Consider the following 22,113-nt stretch of genomic DNA (forward strand, 5'->3'; position numbering starts at 1 on the left):
AAAGTCTGCATATAGAAGGCCCTGGAACTATCCTGAAGGGCCTCTGTATATCCAGAATGCTAGCATCAGCCAAAAGCCTTGCTGCCCCTTTACAGACTGCCTCCGGCCAGCTCAGCCTGGTAGAAGGAGATAGGTACTCAGGCCATCCAGATTTGTCTCCCAACAGATATAGAGAGAAGAAAGTGAAAACCTCCCCTAACCTTCTCCTCTGCCCTCCTGCCATCAATTAAAACAAGATTGAGTTATCTTTCACCCTTCAGTTTGACACAGTTTTAAAGATGAATATTATTCAGTGTTGGTGAGCACATTGGGAAAGGTGTATGTTCATAATGCTCATAGGAGTATAAATTGGTAACTTTAGGGGGAAATTTGACAGTATCTAGCAAATTTTAAATGTGAGTATCCTCTGATTCAGCAGTTCTACTTCTAGTATAAGTTTGTTTTTTTTTAAGAAGTACTTTAGCACTTGTACAAAAAGATGTCTGTTGCAACAAAATATTGAAAATACCAATAGAGGAATGAGCAAATAAATTACGTCACAACCTTCTGTGGATATAGCAGTTAGAAATGAAGTAGATTTATAGATACCAACATAAATAGGGCTCTACAACATATATTGTTCATTTATATTTTTTGATTTGGAGTGTGCCAAAAATTCTACTTACAATTACTTTGCTTTAAAATTAATATCCACTTTACTAATGCTACAAAATTGCTACACTATTGCTGGGAGTGATATATATTTGCTCACCAGCAGATGAAGCCTGGAACATACTGATTACATTTGAATTTCCAGAAACTCTTTCAATCTAGTACATGATAGTTACTCAAGAACTGTTTCATCAGTGAATGAAATGGTCAGGCCAGCAGTACCAAGGTTCCTTCCAGATCCAGTTCTTTGATTCTACCTGGAGAAAAACTGTTCTTATTAATAAAATGGTCATGATAATACCTCCCTCAAAGAGCTGCCATGATGATAAACAAGATATGCAAAATTAGGTTCTAAGCTATAATTTGCTGTACAAATTCCAGGAGCTATTTTGTGGTTGGTCTTCACTGGATAAAAACGACTTCTCTGCCAAGTTCAGAGTCACTCTGGGAAGTTTCAGGGAGCCTTATTTCAATGTTTATGTAAGAGGAGGGGAGAAGCATGAAGGGGCAGGAGGAAGGGTCAAACATTAAAAACACTGTCATAGTTGAAGATGAAGAGGAGGCTGACGGCAAGTGCCACGTTTGAAGGCTAGCGTGTTAAAAAAAAAAAAAGTGACACTAATAGTCAGGAAAGGCTTTATACTTGTATAAAGCTTTAAGCATGCACTACATTTAAACCTCACAACCAGGAAACTCTTGAAGTTGGGAGGGGCCCCCAGAGACGTTACATGTTAGTTCCCTCACCTGATTGTCATTCCTTAATCATCCTTGAAGGGAAACTAGATTGCAGGCTTTTCAAAATTATTGGAGCAGAGAGAGTCTACAAACTTGGTTCTGAGTTTCCTAGGACTGCCATAACGAAGGATGACAAACTGGGTGGCTTAGAATAACAGGAATGTATCCTCTCACAGTTCTAGAGGCCAGAAGTCCGAAATCAAGGTGTCAGCAGGGTTGGTTCCTTCTGGGGGTTGTAAAGGACCCTGCCTTTATGTCCATGCCTCTCTTTTAGCTTCGGTGCTGGCAATCCTCGACGGTCCCTGGCTCATAGATCGTCACTTCAGTCTCTGCCTCCATCTTTAAATCACCTTCTTATCTATGTTTCTCTTCTTCCTGTCTGTGTGTTTTATTGTTCTTATAAAGACACTTGCCATTTAGGTCAGGTCTAACTGGATAATCCAGGGTGAACTCATCTTAAAATTCTTAACTTAATTGTATCTACAAAAACCCTTTTCCCAAATAAAGTCATTTTCAGAGGTTCTGACTAGACACATTTTTGGAGGCTGGGGGAACCAGTCAACTCACCACCACGTGTTTGTGTGGTTCTACTTTTGAAAGAAGGCTACGAGAAAAGAAATATAATCTAAAGGGAAGTAAAAGCTAAAAATAAAAAAAGTCGAGTTTCCCAGGCAGTTTCTAATGGACAGATGTAAATGGTCTGTGGTATCCTCTTCAAAACTTTGTGGTGCCCTCTTTTTAAACTGGCCCATGCTAAAAATGTTACTAAAACAGTTATCACATACTAAGGCCTTTCACCCTTCCAACTTCTCTTTATGGAATTCAGTTAAAGAAAACAAATTTTCTCATTTATAGTGTACTGAGATATAAAATTACTTGACAGGGGAAAAAGCATAAGTCAGCCACCTAATAGAGTTTGATGTGCCATCTACCAAATTTAGATTCTGTTTCCAGTAAGGTGGTGAGCTAAATACTTGAATGGATCCTCTTGTTGAAAACAACAAAAAACAGACAAAAGTCTTAAAAGAGTCAATAAGCTGTCACAGAAGAAGTTAGGACTTCTCAAATCAAGGATTAAGTGAAGACACAGAAATCTGTAGGGATATTGAGGGAGCACTATAGCCAGCTATTTACCAAACAAGGAGGAAAGGGGAAACGAAGACTGAGTTTTGAAGTCATAGACTCAAAAGGACTCCAGAGACACCGCCCAGAGCTTGCCCAACCTGAGGAATCTAACAGATCTTCTCATCAAAAGTCGGCATCTGGGTGGGTTAAACCATCAGTTTAGAAGGAACAAAAACAAAAAACAAAAAAACAGAACTTGGCCTTCATGAATGGTTTCAGCCTGAATTCACACTACCTGGGAGAAATGGAGAAAGATTTGATTTTCAGTGACCCTAGACTATTAGTTCCCATAAACCTGGAAGAAGCAAATGAAGACCCTCTCTGGAGGACTTCACCTCTAATCCAGATGAAGACGATTTCTGCAGGTAAAATTCTAAAGCATCGAGGATCTTGTAGTACAAAATAACTAAACAGCCAAAGCACCATAAGCCAAAACAACAGCATAAAAAGTCCATAAAATTATCATGAATTCAATTCTATGAACTGCGGCCTGAAATATGTCTGTTTCCATACTTATGCACATATCACGTACGTATAAAAGAGGTATAAGGCAAATTCTAACCAAGAGAACACTGACAGAGCCACACTGACAATAGAGAAAGAATATTTCAAGCAATAAACATTGCCAGAGATAGGCATTTCATAAAGATAAAAGGTTCAGTTCACCAGAAACCTTGATAATTTTAAATTTGCATGGACTCATAACAGCCTCAAGATATAGTAACAAACTATAAGGAGTAAAAAGCAAGTTCAAAATCATAGTAGATTTGTAAATGCTTCCTCAGTAACTGATAGCATAAGCCGATTAAACATGTATTCTAGCAATTAGGAGTGCGCAAGCGCAGCAGGAAGCTCGTGGCATGGAGGGCGCGGCTCGCCAGCAGCGAGTGAGGCCTTCTCACCTGTGGGAACTAAGGAAGGGTGGTCAGGAGGCGAGTGGCCTGATCGGATGCACCCCCGGAGAAGCAGGCACTGCAGGAGTATGGCTGCACACGGAGGGGCGGGAGGGAGAGGCACCAGTCAAGGGAACATAAAATAGGCTCCACCAGACGTGCCTGGCTGGGAACCGCGTGGGGTCAGGTGGTACCTCCTGGGCGCGGCCCAGGCGTCAGGACAGGGAACTAGGGAACGGTTCCTCCCCGTCCCGTTACATCGGGAAAGGCTCCTCCCCGCCGCGTCACAGACTATTGATGGCTCAAGGACATCTGGGAACCCGCCCAGCACCCTCCGCCGAGGCGAAACCTCCCCAGTGCCTCCTGCGCCCCTGCGCGCAGGGCGGGCGCTCGGCTCCATGAGCCCCGCACCGAGGCTCCCTGCCCCCCACTCTCCCTCCACCAGGACTCTCGTGGCCGATCCCGCGTGGTGTTTCTTTTCCCTCAAGAGGAAGCAGTAACTTAGCTCAGGGAGTGACTTCAGGAAGAATTTTATCCTAATGATGGTATCTGTGCAGTTTCCAGACTCACTGGAGCCATCATCAGAAAACTGTTAGCCCCCCAAAGGCACAAATACATGTTGGGATACGTCAAGCGGAAAAAATTAGTAAGGATGAAGAGGGTTTGAATAACACAATTAATAAACTTGACATAATGGAGATATATATATATATATATATACACACATGGCGGATGAGCACATGGTAAAGTACTCAGCATCATTAGTTATCAGAGAAATGTAAATTAAAACCAAAAATGAATAGGAAACAAAAGTATCAAGAATGACTCATGTATTTCCACTTCTCGCCAAGATGGAGTAATAGGGACCAGATTTACCCTCTTGTTTGAAACAACCAAATATATATATATAATATATATATATATATATATATATTCTCTGTATCATATGTAACATATATACTGCCTCAATATCATATATAACATTGTATGATACATTAAATAGTATATATATAATATCATATGCAATGTCTTTGTTCATATATAATGCCTCTATATGATATATAACATATGATATGCTATATATTTATAATATATAATTTTATATATTGCCTCTATATGATATATATAACATATATCATATAAAACATACCACTCAACAACTACAGAATATACATTATTTTCCTGCATATATGTAACAGTTATCCAGTTACCATAGCTGATCATACACAGGTTGAATCTCAACTAATTTCAAAGAGATAATATCGTATAGAGATACAATATTGCATACATTATAATGCAACTAAGCTCAGAATCAAAACCAAAACAATAACTAATAAAATTTACTGTTGGAAATTAAGAAACATATTTATGTGATATATTGGTCATAAATAAATCATAATAGATGAGAAATTATTTAGAACTAGGTATTAATGAAAATATACATAACAAACCTGGGGGATTCACTGAAGCAATATTTAGAGGTAAATGCTGACACTAGAAAAGAAACTCTGAAATTTAATGAGCTAAATATTAATTCCAAGAAGTTAGAAAAAGAACTGCAAAATAAACAGAGAAAAAAAGAGAAAGAAAATACAGAGCAGTATTTAATAAAATAGAAAATTAACATACAATGGAGATAACCTATTCAAAATAAACTATTCAAACTGGGATGAAGTGAGAGAGTAACATTGACATATATACACTACCATACGTAAAATGGATGGCTAGTGGGAAGCTGCTGCATAGCACAGGGAGATCAGCTCGATGCTTTGTGACCCCCTAGAGGGGTGGGATAGGGAGGATGGGAGGGAAGCTCCAGAGGGAGGGGATATGGGGATATATGTATACTTATAGCTGACTCACTTTGTTGTACAACAGAAACTAACACAACATTGTAAAGCAATTATACTCCAATAAAGATATATATATATATATAATAATCTATTCAAAAATTAGTTCTTTGAAAAGGTCAAAACAAAAATGAAAAATATCTAGTAATATTATTGGTCAAGAAAAAAAAAGGAAGAAGACATAAATCACCATTATAGGGAAGAAAGAAGAGGATATACTATAGATGTTGCAGACATTAAAAAGATAACATAATATAAAAATCTTTGTACCAATAAATATAAATATATAGATGCAATGGATAAAATCCTAGAACAATATTAAATCCAGTATTCCATTAAAACTTAATTATATAATATATAAATTTAAACCCTGCATAAGTAGTAACACTAAAATATCAAGGGTAGGAAGACTCAGTTGTTAAAATATCAATTCTCCAAACTGATCTGTCGATGCAATAGATTCAATGCATTTCTAATCATAATCTAAGTTTTTTTGGTAGAAATTTACAAGTTTATTCTAAGATATATATGGAAATACAAACAACCTAAATAGCCAAAACAATCTTGAAAAAGAAGAATAAAGTTGGAGGACCTATACTACCTGACTTCAAAACTTATTATATAGCTCCAGAATCAAGACTGTGGTACTAGTAAAGGATTGAAAACTTAGGTAGATGGAATACAATACAAACCATTTGTTACTTTTTAACAAATGGTACTGGAACAGCTGAGTGCTCATATGGAGGAAAAAAATTAACCTTTATCCCTACCTCATACCATATACAAAAATTAATGTGAGATAAAACATAGACCTAAACTTAAACACTAAACTATGAAGCTTTTAGAAGAAAGCACAGAAAATAACTTCAGGACTTGGAGGCACACAAAGATTTCTTAGAAATGGTACAGAAAGCATAACCATATAAAAAAAGAAATTAACAAATTAGACTTCATCAAAAATTTTTAAACTTCTGCATAACAAAAGACATAGGCAAGCTACAGACTGGGAGAAAATGTTTGTAAAACACATATCTGATGAAAAACTCATGTCCATGATATACAACTCAAGAATCCCTACAACTCAAGAATAAAAAGATAAGGAACCCAATTAAAAAAAAAAAAAAGCAAAAGATTTGAACAGACATTTCAACAAAAAAGATAAACCAAGGGCCAATAAGCACATGAAACAGTGCCCAACATCACAAGTCATCAGAGAAATGTAAATTAAAACCAAAACTAGTAGGAAAAAAAAGCATCAAGAATGACTCATACATTTCCACTTCTTGAAGATGAAGTAAATAAGAACCAGATTTACCCTCTTGTTTGAAACAACCAAAAAAAAAAAAAAAAGATAAAATATATGAAGGAACAATTCTCAAAACAAATCAGACAACAAAGAATGGTGACCTCCAAGAAACAAACAGATAAGGTAAGCCAAATGATTGCCCCAGCTTATTGTTCAGAGAATTTTCAGGTCACAGAGAAGGAAAGGGACACCTTTCCAAAAGTCTCCCTGAGTTGAGGAAACACCTGAGGGTCTGGAGAGTTTGGGGCAGTTAGGGATTGTGGGGCAGAACACAAAAGACAAGAGTTCTGCACCAAGAGAGAACTTTGAGGTCTGCAGAGGGCCCCTCAGGTATTCAGCTGAGTACCCATGGGCGTGTGTGTGTGAGAAAGGGCTAAGGCCAGGGAAAGAACAACTGAAATGATTTCAGGAAACAATAACAGAGCCCTGGGTATGGTGTGAATCTGTGAATCTGACAAGTCATGTGGGGCTTTTTTGTTTGTTTGTTTGTGTGTTTGTTTGGCCACACCACCTGGCATGCAGGATCTTAGTTCCCCGACCAGGGATCGAAACTGCACCCCCTGCAGTGGAAGTGTGGAGTCTTGAAGGCAGCATACAGGACAATCTCTGTATCCCAAACCTTAGCACTTAGAAGATATCCAAAAATGTTCGTGGGATTGAACTGCTAACTCTTAGCAATGCATTTCAACAGGTCACAGTCAACTGTGTACCAAGCACTTGGAGCTGTTAATGTCTCCTGACCCCCTCCCCCACCGCCCACCCTACTCCATAGACAAAGTGTTACTTAGGAAAAGTTTCTTTTAAGTGTGAACCTCTCTGTACTCTTCAAATGCTCACCACCATTACCACCACTGCCCTCCCTCCCCGCCCCATCAACTCTCCCTACCCCCAGCCCAGCCAGCTTCCGGGGTACTCCTCCTAGCCTGCTATCCCCAAGCCTTGAGGCTTTTCCTTACTGCTACTTCCCATCAGTTCTGCTATCTGTCCTAATGTGTGATATACTATGAATAAGGTGTTTTTACCCCTGGCACTCTCCACCTTCCCTTTCCAACAACCTCCCTCTCTTGATATAACGTATTTTGTCTAGTAATTGAAGTTGCCTGGAGACACAACATCTTAACCCAAGAAAAGCTGCAGTGGTAGAAATTGCTAGTTCTCTGGCAGACACAGAGAGGAAGTTTGGAGCAAGAAAGTCCTGACCATGCCCCTTAAATCTCTCTTCTTTTTCCTCTACATAGGGCCTACCACTGAGAAGACTCTAAATTGAATACTCAGCATCTCAGAGAGTATTTCACAGAGGGGGAAAATGCCCTATGTGTTTGGGGAAGGAAAGATAGGAAGGCGGTGAGAATACAGAAATTTCATTCAGCAAATCCTAATTGATTCTCTCCTACATACCAGGCACTGCTCTAGGTTTTGGGGATGAAGCAATGAACAAATGCTTTTGTTCCCTTTACACTAGTGGTCCTCAAAATTTCCCCACCATAGAAATATTTTACCTTGGAACATTTGAGTTTGTATTTTCAAGAAGTTCCCCAGGTTATTTTGGTTTCCAGCCAGTTTGGGGAACCACTATCAAAACAGCAAGTTGAGATGGTCCTTATAAATTAAAAAAGCGGCCCGCAACACCCCCTGCTGTTGATTTTTACAAAACAGTTTTGTTAAATACCTAGGTGCTATATTTCCTTCACATGTTATACTGGCATCCAGGGCCTGTCTGAGGCAAATGTGAAGTGGGTGACTTTGGCCTTTAATGTCCTCCCAGTTTTCCCCCAAACACCCAGGAGTCTCCTGATCTGTATATGCCCATGGCCTGTGTAATCAGGTGCCACCTGCACCCCTGAGAAACCACTGCAAGTTCCCAGTGTTTATCAACCCCCTCATCACCTGCCCATCAATTATATTTGAGAATCTAACATGTACTGAGGACTTTTGATAAGCCAGGTGTGTTCTTACTGATTTACACATATTTTACCATGTAATTCTAAAAACTACTCTATGTAGTGGGTACGATTATAGATGAGAAAAGTGAGACTCAGAGAGAGCACACAACATGGCCACTGGTAAAAGAGAGAGGTCATTTTTTCCATCTTAACATGACCTTCCATCTCTCTACTGTGCCTCCATCATAATGGTTAAGATCCCAAGGTTTGGAATTGGGAGAGAGAGGGGAGGGATGGGAAGGGACAGGAGGGGAGTTGGGGAGGGGAGAGGAGGTTCTAATCTGCGGCTTCCACTTTACTTGCTAAATGACCTTCACCTCTTTAAGCCTCAGTTTCCACATCTGCAACAGTGAAATACTCTACCATGCCTACTCCACAGAGGTTGTGGAGTTAGTGAGCTTATGGATTCAAAGCTTCTACGACTGCATTTGCCACACAGTAGCCTTTTAATACGTGATCATCAGTAGCAGTCCCATAACGATCTACATACCCTGCTTTGTTTTTCTTCACAGTCAGTATCAGTATTTGACATTATATTATATATTTGTGTATGATTATCTCTCTGTCCCACTAGTTCATAAGCTCCATATGAGAAGGAATTTTGCTTTGTTCACCTCTATCCACAGGACTTACAATAACACGTGGCTCCCAGTAAGCACACCACAAATAGTTATTGAAAGAATGGTTGTTATGGCCCTCATTATCTCTATCACACCTTGCTGCACACCCAGTAGGTACCCTTTAAATGCCTGCTATGTGGATTGTGGCAAATAGAAACAAAAGCATTTACCATCATACTATATTGCCTCCCACCACGGGTAAATTGAATGAATAAATGACCTCCTGGCTGAGATAACATACTTGAAGACACAGATCACAAAAACAAAGAGAGACCCTTATATAAAGTTATCACATATTATATTGTGTGCTTTCTACCTTGGCTTCTATGAACAAAAATTGAATGTCATGGGCACTCAGGAAAGAGTGAGCAACAGCAGCACATTTTTTGTTTCAATTTGCTACACGGTGTCCCCAGTCCCTGCTGTGTCTGGCCATTTGGCTAAATAAATATACAGCCTCCGAGGGGGTGGGGAGTCTCTGGCTCTAGTCCTTGGCGTGATTTCCCTTGGCTCTACACTCATTTTCCAAAATCAGTTTATGCTTCATCAATAAGATCTATTTGATTTTATGTATGACTCAGAACTAAATAATCACAAGACTTAAACAATGCATCAGAATTTTACATGTCAAAACATGTGATACTCTTTCATTTCAGTGACACTTGTTGTAAAAATGCTTTCGTTATTTTAAGGAATTGGATATTTGTGATCACCTGAGCTAAGTTATTAGACACAATGGGGAAAAAATCTTTTCTTAAAGCTTTATAGAACAACCAACAATCACAGTTAGGTATTTATCTTTCTAAACATTATGAAAAACAGACTTGCCTTGATCTACTCTCTTCCCTTGTCCGATTTGACACTAAACGGCCACTTAAAAATTATGACCACTCTTTTTAAAAATTTTCTACTCCAGACAATCTAAAACACACACAAAGTAGACAGAATAATATGACCTCTCACGTACCCATTACCCAGTCCAACAACCAGCAACCCACAGCCAACCCATGGTCCCATCCAAACTCCCATCCACTTCCCTCTATCCAGTATTTTTTTAAAACAAATCCCTTGGGACTTCCCTGGTGGCACGGTGGTTAAGAATCCGCCTGCCAATGCAGGAGACACAGGTTCGTTCCCTGGTCCGAGAAGATCCCACATGCCGCGGAGCAACTAAGCCCGTGTGCCATAACTACTGAGCCCACGTGCCACAGCTACTGAAGTCGGCATGCCTAGAGCCCGTGCTCCACAACAAGAGAAGCCACCGCAATGAGAAGCCCACGCACCGCAACGAAGAGTAGCCCCCGCTCGCCTCAACTAGAGAAAGCCTGTGCACAGCAACGAAGACACAACGCAGCCAAAATTAAATAATTTATTCTTAAAAAAAAAAAATCCCTTATATCCATATGTGTTTACATATGAATCTCTAAAAGAAATAACACTTGTAAAACAAAACTATATGCTGGGGCTTCCCTTGTGGCACAGTGGTTAAGAATCCGCCTGCCAGTGCAGGGGACACGGGTTTGATCCCTGGTCCAGAAGATCCCACATGCCGCGGAGCAACTTAGCCCTTGCACCACAACTACTGAGCCTGTGCTCTAGAGCCCGCATGCCTCAACTACTGAAGCCCGCGGGCCTAGAGCCCGTGCTCTGCAACAAGAGAAGCCACCGCAATGAGAAGCCCGCGCACCACAACCAAGAGAAGCCCCCACTCACCGCAACTAGAGAAAGCCTGCGCACAGCAACAAGGACCCAACGCAGCCAGAGATAAAATAAATAACTGAATAAATTTATTTTTAAAAAAACTATATGCCAACATTACGTCTAAAATATTCCTCAATATTATTAAATATTGAGTGTTCAAATTTCCAACTGTCTCATAACTGTCATTAAATGGAGTTTTTTAGCATTAAAAAAAAATTCAGGATCTAAACAAGCTTTCCATATCATGATTGGTTGATATATCTTTTAAGTCTCTTTTCATTAGTAGACTCCCTTCCATCTCTTTTCCCCTTACAACTTATTTGTAGAATAAACCAAGTTTTTTAGCCCTCAGAGTTTTACACCATATGGATCTTGCAGATTACATCCCTGTGGTATAATTTAACATGTCCCTCTGCTTTCTTACATATTTCCTTTAGTTGACTCTAGAGGCTTGATTAGATTCAAGTTCAATTTCTTTCATGAGTTGCACAGGTAAGGCTTTGTTTCTTCTATCAGGATGCCCATGATGTCATTGTTTTTTCAGGAACTTAATATATTAATGTGCATTATGAATCATCAAGAAAGAAAGGATACTGTGTTCCACATTCCCCAAACTTATTTAAGATTAAAATAATTCTTGGCAGAATATCTAATAGAGACAGAATTTAGCACAACATGCTTTGAGAAATGATGCCCTATATTAACTGATTAAAGTTTTTCACCTCCAGAGAAGTCAGGCTCTGTCTTTTTGTGATGTCTCCAACCACTGATGTTCAGTACTGTGATTATTTAATTAGGGGCTTGAAAGATGGAGAAATTCTATCAATACTTTTTCATACATTAACTATAATCCTTTTATAAGATAAATTTCCCTTTATTGACTAGTTACCCACTTGTACAGTTTGTAAAGGAAAGGGAGGATAAATGCATGATTCTGTCCCCAATCCTCCAATTTCTTTTTAGCATCATTTTGAATGCATTGAGTTTAACACATTTGACGACCTTGAATCCACTCCAGTTATTAATCTTATTAATGCTCAAATCATTCCAGCTTGGCCAGTGGGAATCTTTTCAAATTGACTTCTGTGAGTCATTTTGAGATGATGCCAATAGTATTTAATAGCTCCTTGCCACTTATATGATAAGATATTCTATGTCCATCATGTAGATTTCCTGCTCCAGATTTCAAATCAGCTATTTCTCCTAAAAGCTTTGGCTTCTTTTGTTGGAAATAGTGTCTGGAAACCACAATCTAGGTGCTAGAGGTATGACCACTCTAAAAAGACGTCAATTTGCTCATATTTTTTGGATGTTATAAAGAATTTTCTGCAAACTGTATGCAGTCCTAAAAACACTTGCTTAAGAATGATTATCTGGATCTCTTGCTTCTTATAATTGCTTATGTATCTGTGTCTTTTCTGAGGTTAAGAGTTTTACAGCCATAACCTCTCCTTCACTGGTCCCTGACCCAAAGTTTGTAGCATGCTAGACACTCAGAATATATACTTTGGATGAGAAAAATCAGGCTTTAGATGCTGAAAGAAATGACCAAAAATGCATTTCAGAAATATGAGGAGATATGGTCGCATAATTAGGATAACTCAGTAGGCTCTGAGGTCATGATTTTAATAGGTTTAACATTTGCTTGGATGTTTGAGTTCACATATGTTTGTTTAAAAAGCAACCACTTTGAATGTAAACTGATACAGCCACTATGGAGAACAGTATGGAGGTTCCTTAAAAAACTAAAAATAGAACTACCATACGACTCAGCAATCCCACTACTGGGCATATACGCTGAGAAAACTATAATTCAAAAAGAGTCATGTACCAAAATGTTCATTGCAGCTCTATTTACAATAGCCAGGGCATGGAAGCAACCTAAGTGTCCATCGACAGATGAATGGATAAAGAAGATGTGGCACATATATACAATGGAATATTACTCAGCCATAAAAAGAAACGAAATTGAGTTATTTGTAGTGAGGTGGATGGACCTAGAATCTGTCATACACAGTGAAGTAAGTCAGAAAGAGAAAAACAAATACCATATGCTAACACATATATATGGAATCTAAAAAAAAAAAAAAAAAAAAGGTCATGAAGAACCTAGGGGCAAGACGGGAATAAAGACACAGACCTACTAGAGAATGGACTTGAGGATACGGGGAGGGGGAAGGGTAAGCTGGGACAAAGTGAGAGAGTGGCATGGACATATATACACTACCAAATGTAAAATAGATAGCTAGTGGGAAGCAGCCGCATAGCACAGGGAGATCAGCTTGGTGCTTTGTGACCACCTAGAGGGGTGGGATAGGGAGGGTGGGAGAGAGGGAGACGCAAGAGGGAAGAGATATGGGGATATATGTATATGTACAGCTGGTTCACTTTGTTATACAGCAGAAATTAACACACCATTGTAAAGCAATTATACTCCAATAAAGATGTTAAAAAAAAAGCAACCACTTTACAGGCTTAGCCTCTATTTTTAAGGGAGCACTTCTGTGAAAAGATGCAAGTCTTAATTGCCTACTTCAGGTCATCCTCACCTGAGCATTTCAACCTAAAGTAATTGTCTAATACAGACAAACATGGGTGAGGCAGGTCCAAGGGCTCTGCAGGGACAGGGTGGGGGGTGGAATGACAGATTGGTTGAGAGATATGAGGCCTTTGGTTGATGGGTGGGGAAGCACATGCGTGGGAAGTGCCTGGGAAGTTGCAGATAGGCCCTGGACGGTTTGAAGCCTTTGAGTGGGAGGGGTAGGATCTGAAGTACAGGCCTTGGTAGGAAGCTAGTTAAGGCGAGAGGTGGATATGGCTGTTACTGGGGCAGGGAATGGATGTGAAAAAATTGGCCTTTCTTCCTCTGTCTCCATCTCCTTCCACTTCTAACTTCCTGCTAAATTTTGCTCCTGCAAGCCCCATCTTTGCTCTATTTCCCATACTCTCTCTCTATTCCTATTTCCAGGCAACAGCCTCTTTCTCCAAGAACCCTTAATTGGCCAATATTTGGAATACAAGAATGAGAATTTTTGCTTACTAATGGGAAAACCCAATGCTGCCTACCCTCAGCAAATGAGTTATTGTGAGGAAATGGATAAGCTCTGAAAATCAATAAGCAAGCTAAGAGAACCCACCCTGGAAGCTGGCAGGACATTGGGTAGCTCCAGGAGCAAGAAAGTAGGAGCTAATGGATCAGTTTCCCGGCAGGAACGGTCTGGTCCAGGATGTCTGGGGTAAACCATTTGTCAGAATCTCAAAAGAGAGCTTGTCTTGCCAACATCATGAGAGGAAGTGAGAGGCAGCCCACTGGATTTACTCTCCCATCAAGACTACACATGGGAGACTTCCCTGGTGGTCCAGTGGTTAAGAATCGGGCTTGCAATGCAGGGGACATCAGTTCGATCCCTCGTGGGGAACTAAGCCCGCATGCCACGAGAGAGGAGCTTGTGCGCCCCAACTAAGACCCGACACGGCCAACAAATAAATATGTATTTTTTTTAAAAAAGAGACTACACATGGTAGGGGGAAGTGTCTGAAATTGGCTGTCCGGATAGGAAGAGAGAATGAATGCTGCTCAGTCAAAACAAAAAGATGATTTTTTTTTAACCCAATAATGTGGACATTATTATTTCTTTGAAAACTGAATATGAAAACAGTGCCAGGAGGATTGTTTCTGGCAATGGTGGTGTGGAGGCATTCAGCCTACAGAGGCAGAACTGGCCAGAAGCCCAATAGTTGCATCTTCTGTCCAGGCCTGTGTCCAGGCTCTGAAGTGTTCAGCATTATAATCTGGGCATTGTTCCTGGCTCCTTAACCTTCATGCCTGACTCTCTGAACCTCCTAGACATTCTTATATGCTTTAACAAATTTCTTTACTACTTACACTAACTAAAGTAGGTTTGCAACTAAATTCTCCGACTGATATATCTACCTCATACTAGGTATTTGATATGTGGTATCTCATTGAAGCTGGAAACAACGTATTGAGGTTTGAAAAGAGGGCAGGGGAATATTATGAAAAACCTTGTTGGAATGTGTTATGTATACAAAGGGGAGCCATTAAATGTCACTTTGAAAAGGAAGTGGGGGAGCTATAGTGTCAGTGGAGGAAAGCCCGAATTATCTCAGGACTTTTTCAACCAACAGAGAGAAAACAAAAAGGAACAGCAGCTGTGGCCAAGCACAATTATTCTAGAATGCCTCTGCAAAGTATAAACAACCTTACTTTGGCCACCAATGGGTGCAGCTAGCTCAGGTGCCTGCCTCTCCCTAATGAGCAGTTTGTGTGTGAGCAGGCCCAGCCCACTTACCTAAAAGTCAAGAGTCAACTCTCCCCTTTCCCATGGTGGAAATAGATCTACAGGCCACTGTGGAAATTCACACCAACCACCTACGCTCATCAGTCTTAAACACAGATGAGCATTCATTTTAAACATAAATGATAGGACTTCCCTGGTGGTCTAGTGGCTAAGACTGAGCTCCCAATGCAGGCGGCCCGGGTTCACTCCCTGGTCAGGGAACTAGATCCCACATGCCGCAACTAAAAGATCCCGCATGCCACAGCAAAGATTCTGCATGCTGCAACTAAGACCCGGCGCAGCCAAAGAAAGAAATATTTTTTTTAAAAAACCTAAATGAGGCTTCCCTGGTGGCGCAGTGGTTGAGAATCTGCCTGCCAATGCAGGGGACATGGCTTCGAGCCCCAGTCTGGGAAGATCCCATATGCCGCGGAGCAACTAGGCCCGTGAGCCACAATTACTGAGCCTGTGCGTCTGGAGCCTGTGCTCCGCAACGAGAGAGGCCGCGATAGTGAGAGGCCCGCGCACCGCGATGAAGAGTGGCCCCCATTTGCCGCAACTAGAGAAAGCCCTCGCACAGAAACGAAGACCCAACACGGCCATAAATAAATAAATAAATAAAATTTAAAAAAAAAAAAAAAACATAAATGAGCCCCTGTGGTAGCCAGAATAATGGCCTCAAAGATATCTACATTCTAATCCCTGGGAACTATGAATAAATTAGGTTCTATGGCAAAGGGGAACTAAAGTTGCAGATGAAATTAAGGTCAGCTGACCTTAAGATAGAGCAATTATCCTAGATTGTCCAGGTGAGTCCAATGGAATTACAAGGGTCCATAAAAGTGGAAGAGGGAGGCAAAAGGGGAGTCCAGAGTGATGGGATGTGAGGTGAACTTGATCAGCTGTGGCTGGCTTTGATAAAAGAGGAAGGGGCCATGAGCCAAGGAATGTGGGCAGCCTCAGAAGCTAGAAAAAGCAAGAAAACAGATTCTCCTCTGGAGCCTCAAGAAAGGAACACAGCCTTGCTAACACCTGGATTTTATTCCAGGGAGCCCCATGTTGGATTTCTAACCTACAAAACTGTAAGATAGTAAGTTTGTATTGTTTTAAGTCACTAAATTTGTGGTAATTTGTTACAGCAACCATAGAAAGTTCACACAGCCCCCATGGATGAAAACCCTGAGTGTGGGAGACTTACCATGATCAATAAACAAAGGCCCACGTGAAGAATTCTGATCTGAGAGATAGTTATATATGTAAGAAGTACATCTGACTGCTGATCAACTGGATACTAACAGACACAAAACCCACTTAAGAAAAGATCTGACATTGTGAGATCTTGGACTACCAGCCTCTCTGAATAAAGTGAGGTTAATATCTGCTGTGGTTAATGCAGTGTTGATAGGATTAAACGAAGTGGTAGAAATGTCTATACAGTAAGGGTTACTACACAAACAAGTTATTTTTTAAATTATTATTGCTAGCTCTGACTAAACTAACAGTTGGCAGGGGGGACCACCTAAGCCATCATAGACCTTCTGTTATTTGGAGACCATCCAAGTGACATCATCACACTGGATACTGCACATTCAATAAATATTATTGAGAGGTATGCAGTACGATATCTAAGAGCACAGACAATAGGTTAAGACAGATCTGAATTCTGCCTCTGTGTGCCATCAGGTGAATTACTTAACTTCCTTATCTGTAAAATGTGAATAAGGGAGTTGTGAGAATGAAAATGAGATAATGTCAATAAAGCACTTGGCACCCGGCCTGGGTTGCATCAGGAACTCAGCTTAATGGTAGCTCTATTATTGATAATGAGCACTTACTGATATAGGACCTCTACCACCTTTGAACATTTAAATTATTTTTACCTGTATTATTTCATTTGATTATCAATTCTTCCCTTGAGAAGAAGCATGGCAAGTTTATATCCATTTTTCAAATGTGAAAAATAATGCACAGAAAAGAAACACACCTCGCTATAGGGAACTAATACAAGGATTGGTTTCACCTGAAAAAATTCAAGGGGCACTACAATAACTAGAATAATCCAGGAGTAAATTTCCTGTTGTTCACACCAATAATACTAGAAGACTAGCAGGAAGTAAATAATACAGATCTTCAAAGTCTTTTAAATACCATTCAGTAGGAAGACAGTGGCATGCTAAAGAAGGAGAATTTAGGTAAATTTTTTAAAGCCAGACTTAAGTGGAAAGAGTCTGTTGTAGGCCATTCAAAAGAAAGAGGTCAAATGAGGCAAAAATCCCCTGCCCAAAATCCCCTGTGTTTAGTGAGAGTTTAGAAGACAAACCATGATAGAATCTACAAGAGGAGTTGGAGCCATTCCAAAACAAACATCTGTAGATGTTCTTCATTATCCACAGGGAAAGCAGAGGAGGAAAATAACTTTTACGTGTAATCAACTTACAATAAGAAATTTGGAATGTGGTTCAGTGGTTCCTCCCATTACCTCATGGGAAAGTTTTCAGTGAGTTGCTGGCTTTTCATCAGCTAAAAATAGTAAAAGTCAAATAACGAGAAAAGTTTTGCAAGAAAAGAATGAACTATATTGGGAAGAGATTATTTTTTCCAAGTGTTTCACCACTGGGATGGAAAAATGGGTACGGTCTATGTCAGCCAACTCCTGGGCTTGACACTGATGTCGTTTTCCTTCTTTCTTTTCCTCTTTCTTCCTTCCTTCTCCCCTCCTTTCCCCCCTCCCTTTCTTGTCTTCCTACCTTTCTTTCTTCTTTCTTTCCTTATCTTCCTCTCTCCCTCTCTTTCTCTTAATTCCCCAACCGGGGATTGAACCTGGGTCACAGCAGTGAAAGCACAGAGTCCTAACCACTAGACCACCAGGGAATTCCCATCCCCTCCTTTCTTAATGAAGAAACTCAGCACTCACTCACCCATTAGAACTCAGGTCAAGCCCAGCCGTTTTACCTGGGAAGTTTTTTCAGCAGCTGGTGTACATCTCTGTTACAATCCTATCATACGTCATTATTATTGTGCTGGCCATAAAGTTTGTTTGGGACTTTCCGTAACATCTTACAGAAAAACCTGAACGAACGTCAATACCATTTTGTTTCATTCCATTATAAAGTAAGATAGGTAACCTATATGTCCCACAATAGGAAAATATCAATAGATAAATAGAGTCAACGCTACGTAATATTACAATTTAAATAACAAAACAACCATGTTTTAAGAGAACAGTTAATGTTATGAGGAAGTGTTAAGTGAAAAAGCAGAATTTACACTGTATGTAATATATTTGTACATGCACAGAAAAAAGTGGGAAAGGAAACACACCAAATTGTTAATTATGATTGCCTCTTGCAAGAGGGTGGGTGGGAGGGGAGAAGTTCTTTCATTTTTTACTTCACATGCTTTTATATTGGTTGAGGGTCTTTTTTTCCCCAATAAGCATACACTGCTTTGGGTTTTAATATCAAGTTGTTAGAAAATGAATGAAAAACATTCTTAGCATATTAGCAAGTCAAATCCAGCAGTATATAAAAGAAAGATAATACATCATAACCAACTGGAATTTAACCTAGGAATGTGAGGTTAGTTTAAAATTTGAAAATCAAACAACGTAATTCACTGTATTAACAGAATAAAGGAGAAAAATCATATGATCATATTAATAGGTGCAGAAAAAGCATTTGACAAAATTTAACATTATTTATGGTGAAATCTCAGCAAATTAGGATTAGTGAAGACCTTCCTCAATCTGATAAAGGGCATCTGCAAAATACCTACAGTTAACATCATGCTTAGTGGCGAAATATTAAATGTTTTCCCCATTAGATAACAAATAAGGCAAGATTGTCCACTCTGAACGCATCTAATCAACATTGTATTGGAGACGTTAGTGCGATAAAGTAAGAAAAATAAAATCATGAAGATTGGGAAAGAACAGATAAAACTGTTTCTATTTGCAGATGATATGGTCATCAATATAGAAAATCCTAAGTAATCTGCAAAACAACTTCTAGAATAAACGAATTTAGCAAAATTGTAAGATACAAGGTCAACACGTAAAAAGGAACCTATTAAAAGTAGCAAATAATTTGAAATAAATTTTAAAAATTCCATTTCAGTAGCAGCAAGAAAATGAAATGCTGGGCTTCCCTGGTGGCGCAGTGGTTAAGAATCTGCCTGCCAACGCAGGGGACATGGGTTCGAACCCCACTCAAGGAAGATTCCACATGCCGCGGAGCGTCTGGGCCCGTGAGCCACAATTACTGAGCCTGCGCGTCTGGAGCCTGTGCTCCGCAACAAGAGAGGCTGCGATGGTGAGAGGCTCGCGCACCACGATGAAGAGTGGCCCCCGCTTGCCGCAACTGGAGAAAGCCCTCGCACAGCAACGAAGACCCAACACAGCCATAAATTAATTAATTAATTAATTAATTAAAAAAAAAAAAGAAACGAAATTGAGTTATTTGTAGTGAGGTGGATGGACCTAGAGTCTGTCACACAGTGAAGTAAGTCAGAAAGAGAAAAACAAATACCGTATGCTAACACATATATATGGAATCTAAAAAAAAAAAAGGTTCTGAAGAACCTAGGGGCAGGACAGGAATAAAGACACAGATGTAGAGAATGGACCTGAGGACATGGGGAGGGGGAAGGGTAAGCTGGGACGAAGTGAGAGAGCGGCATGGACATATATACACTACCAAATGTAAAATAGATAGCTAGTGGGAAGCAGCCACATAGCACAGGGAGATCAGCTCGGTGCTTTGTGTCCACCTAGAGGGGTGGGATAGGGAGGGTGGGAGGGAGACGCAAGAGGGAGGAGATATGGGGATATATGTATATGTATAGCTGATTCACTTTGTTATAAAGCAGAAACTAACGCAACATTGTAAAGCAATTATACTCCAATAAAGATGTTAAAAAAAAAAAAAGGAAATCTCAGTACTTTTCTCCTTCACTGTTAATCTAAGTGCCTCACAATTTTTTTTGCCTATAACAGTATAGGATCCATAGTTTACATATAATATGCCATTTTTCTCATTAAATAAAGTTAATAATACCTTTTCTGCATACAAATATGTTATTTATTAAATCCAGTAGTTTCGATCAATTCTGTTATAACTACACTACTCACCTGCTTCATTCAGGCAATACAAGGTAAAAGGCAAATAATGATTAAAAGGGAAATATTACATAATCTAATGGCTTCTAGAGTTTAATATTATGTGCCTTATAGTGAAAACCTTTTGAAAAGAAAAAGATAATCTTTCCTAAGTATTTCTTAATATTTACACAAATAGTAGGATGGTAGCACATTTTACAGGTGTTTTCAGAAGAATTTTTACCTTTACTAAAATCCCCATAATGATCGATAATGGAAGGATGCTTGACTATACTTTAAATGTTTGCAATATGTAAAAAGTCTGTTGTTAAATGCAACCCTTATTAAATTGCAATCAGGAGGGAAAAGTTAATGAAAAACTACTTCAAACAAGAAAAGGCAAGACTGCTGAAGACTCAACCCTTCAGAAATGAGGGTTTGGGTCACACCAGCAGGTGAAGAATCTTGGCCAGCTCAGATCATGACTGAAGGTAACAGAAAACATGCAGCAGTTTTCAAAAGAAGGAAGTTCTAAATATCAGCTGTAGTTCCTTTTAGGTCTCCTAATTCTTCTTGAATTAGTTTTTGATCATTTACATTTTCTAGAAGACACTGAATCTTCTTCATATTTTCAAATTTATTGGCAAAATTATTTATAGTTGTCTCATGGTTTTAAAAGTCTCTACTGTATCTGCAGTCGTATCTGTTTCTCATTCCTAATACTGTTTATTTATGCCTTCTTTTATTCATCTCATTAGAAGATGATTTGTATTATGATTTTCTGTTTACAAAGAAGTTTTTAGATTTTTGATTCTCTTTGTTGTTTTGTTTTCTAATTCTTTATCTTCTGCCATCTTTACTACTTCTTTGCTTCTACTTTCTTTAAGTTTGCCCTATCACTCTTTCAATAGCTTCATGAGTAAAAAGCTTTATTTATTTCTAGATCTTGTTGTTTTTAAATAATGCATATAAGGTTATAAATTTTCCTTTAACTTAATCTCACAGGTTCAGATCTGTAGTACCTTCCCAGTCCTTCAGTACAAATATTTTGTCATTTCTGCTATAGTTCCTGTTTAACTCATGAGTATTTGAGAATTCCGTTTTAAGTTTCCAAATATTTAGATTCTATCAAGTCTTTTTATTGCTTATTTCTGATGTAATTATTTCAATATGACCAGATAATATGTTTTATATAACTTAGATTCTCAAAATTATGACTTCTTGTTTATAAGATTATAAGTTCTGGGGATGTAATGTCCAGTATGGTAACTATCGTGTATTTGAAAGTCATTAAGAGAGTAAATCTTAAAAGTTCTCATTGGGAATTCTCTGGTGGTCCAGTGGTTAAGATGCTGTGTTTCTAGTGCAAGGGGCATGGGTTTGATCCTTGGTCGGGGAACTAAGATCCCTCATGCCATGTGGCCAAAAAAAAAAAAAAAATTTCTCATCACAAGAAAAAAAATGTGTAACTATGTATGATAATGGATATTAACTAAACTTGTGATAATCATTCACAATATATACATATATCAACTCATTTTGTTGTACACCTAAAACTAATACAATGTTATATGTCAGTTATACCTAAATTTAAAAAATTATGACTTCTTTAAGTTAAGATTTTCTTTGTGACCTAGTACCTGGAGTGGGAGTAGGGCTATGGTAATATTTGAGATTTGAATTGGATACTATTGGAGTTTTAAACAAATGGACTTTCAGTAACCAAATGTTATTAAATCTGCCCAAGATTTCACTAAAGGTCAAGAAAGAGATATCTGACAGATTGAAAACAATGACAGGAAAAAATAAAATTTCTTCACACTTACGTCTCCCATGGAACCAAGACTGCTCAATAAGCCAGTTACAGTAGGTCCTTAATACATGCTTGCTGAA

The 22,113-nt window shown here is 39.1% G+C and overlaps 1 protein-coding gene across 9 annotated transcripts in view; it reads right to left on the minus strand.

Annotated features, from left to right (window-relative positions):
- Positions 1 to 22,113, minus strand: part of LOC309637823 (cytidine monophosphate-N-acetylneuraminic acid hydroxylase) — a 285,683-nt gene that overhangs the window by 95,699 nt on the left and 167,871 nt on the right. For 7 of the 9 annotated variants that reach the window (XR_014250836.1, XM_082413025.1, XM_082413030.1 and 4 more), the window contains exon 3: positions 22,047 to 22,108. The exons of 1 other annotated variant lie outside the window; for it this stretch is intronic. The gene's annotated coding sequence lies outside the window, so the exon portion shown is untranslated. Of the gene's footprint in view, positions 1 to 17,562; positions 18,449 to 22,046; positions 22,109 to 22,113 lie in introns of those variants that run through there. One more of the 9 variants, XM_082413026.1, reaches the window with a different exon arrangement.

Source organism: Balaenoptera physalus (assembly GCF_965194825.1).
Source record: "Balaenoptera physalus genome assembly, chromosome: 11".
NCBI lineage: Eukaryota > Metazoa > Chordata > Mammalia > Artiodactyla > Balaenopteridae > Balaenoptera > Balaenoptera physalus.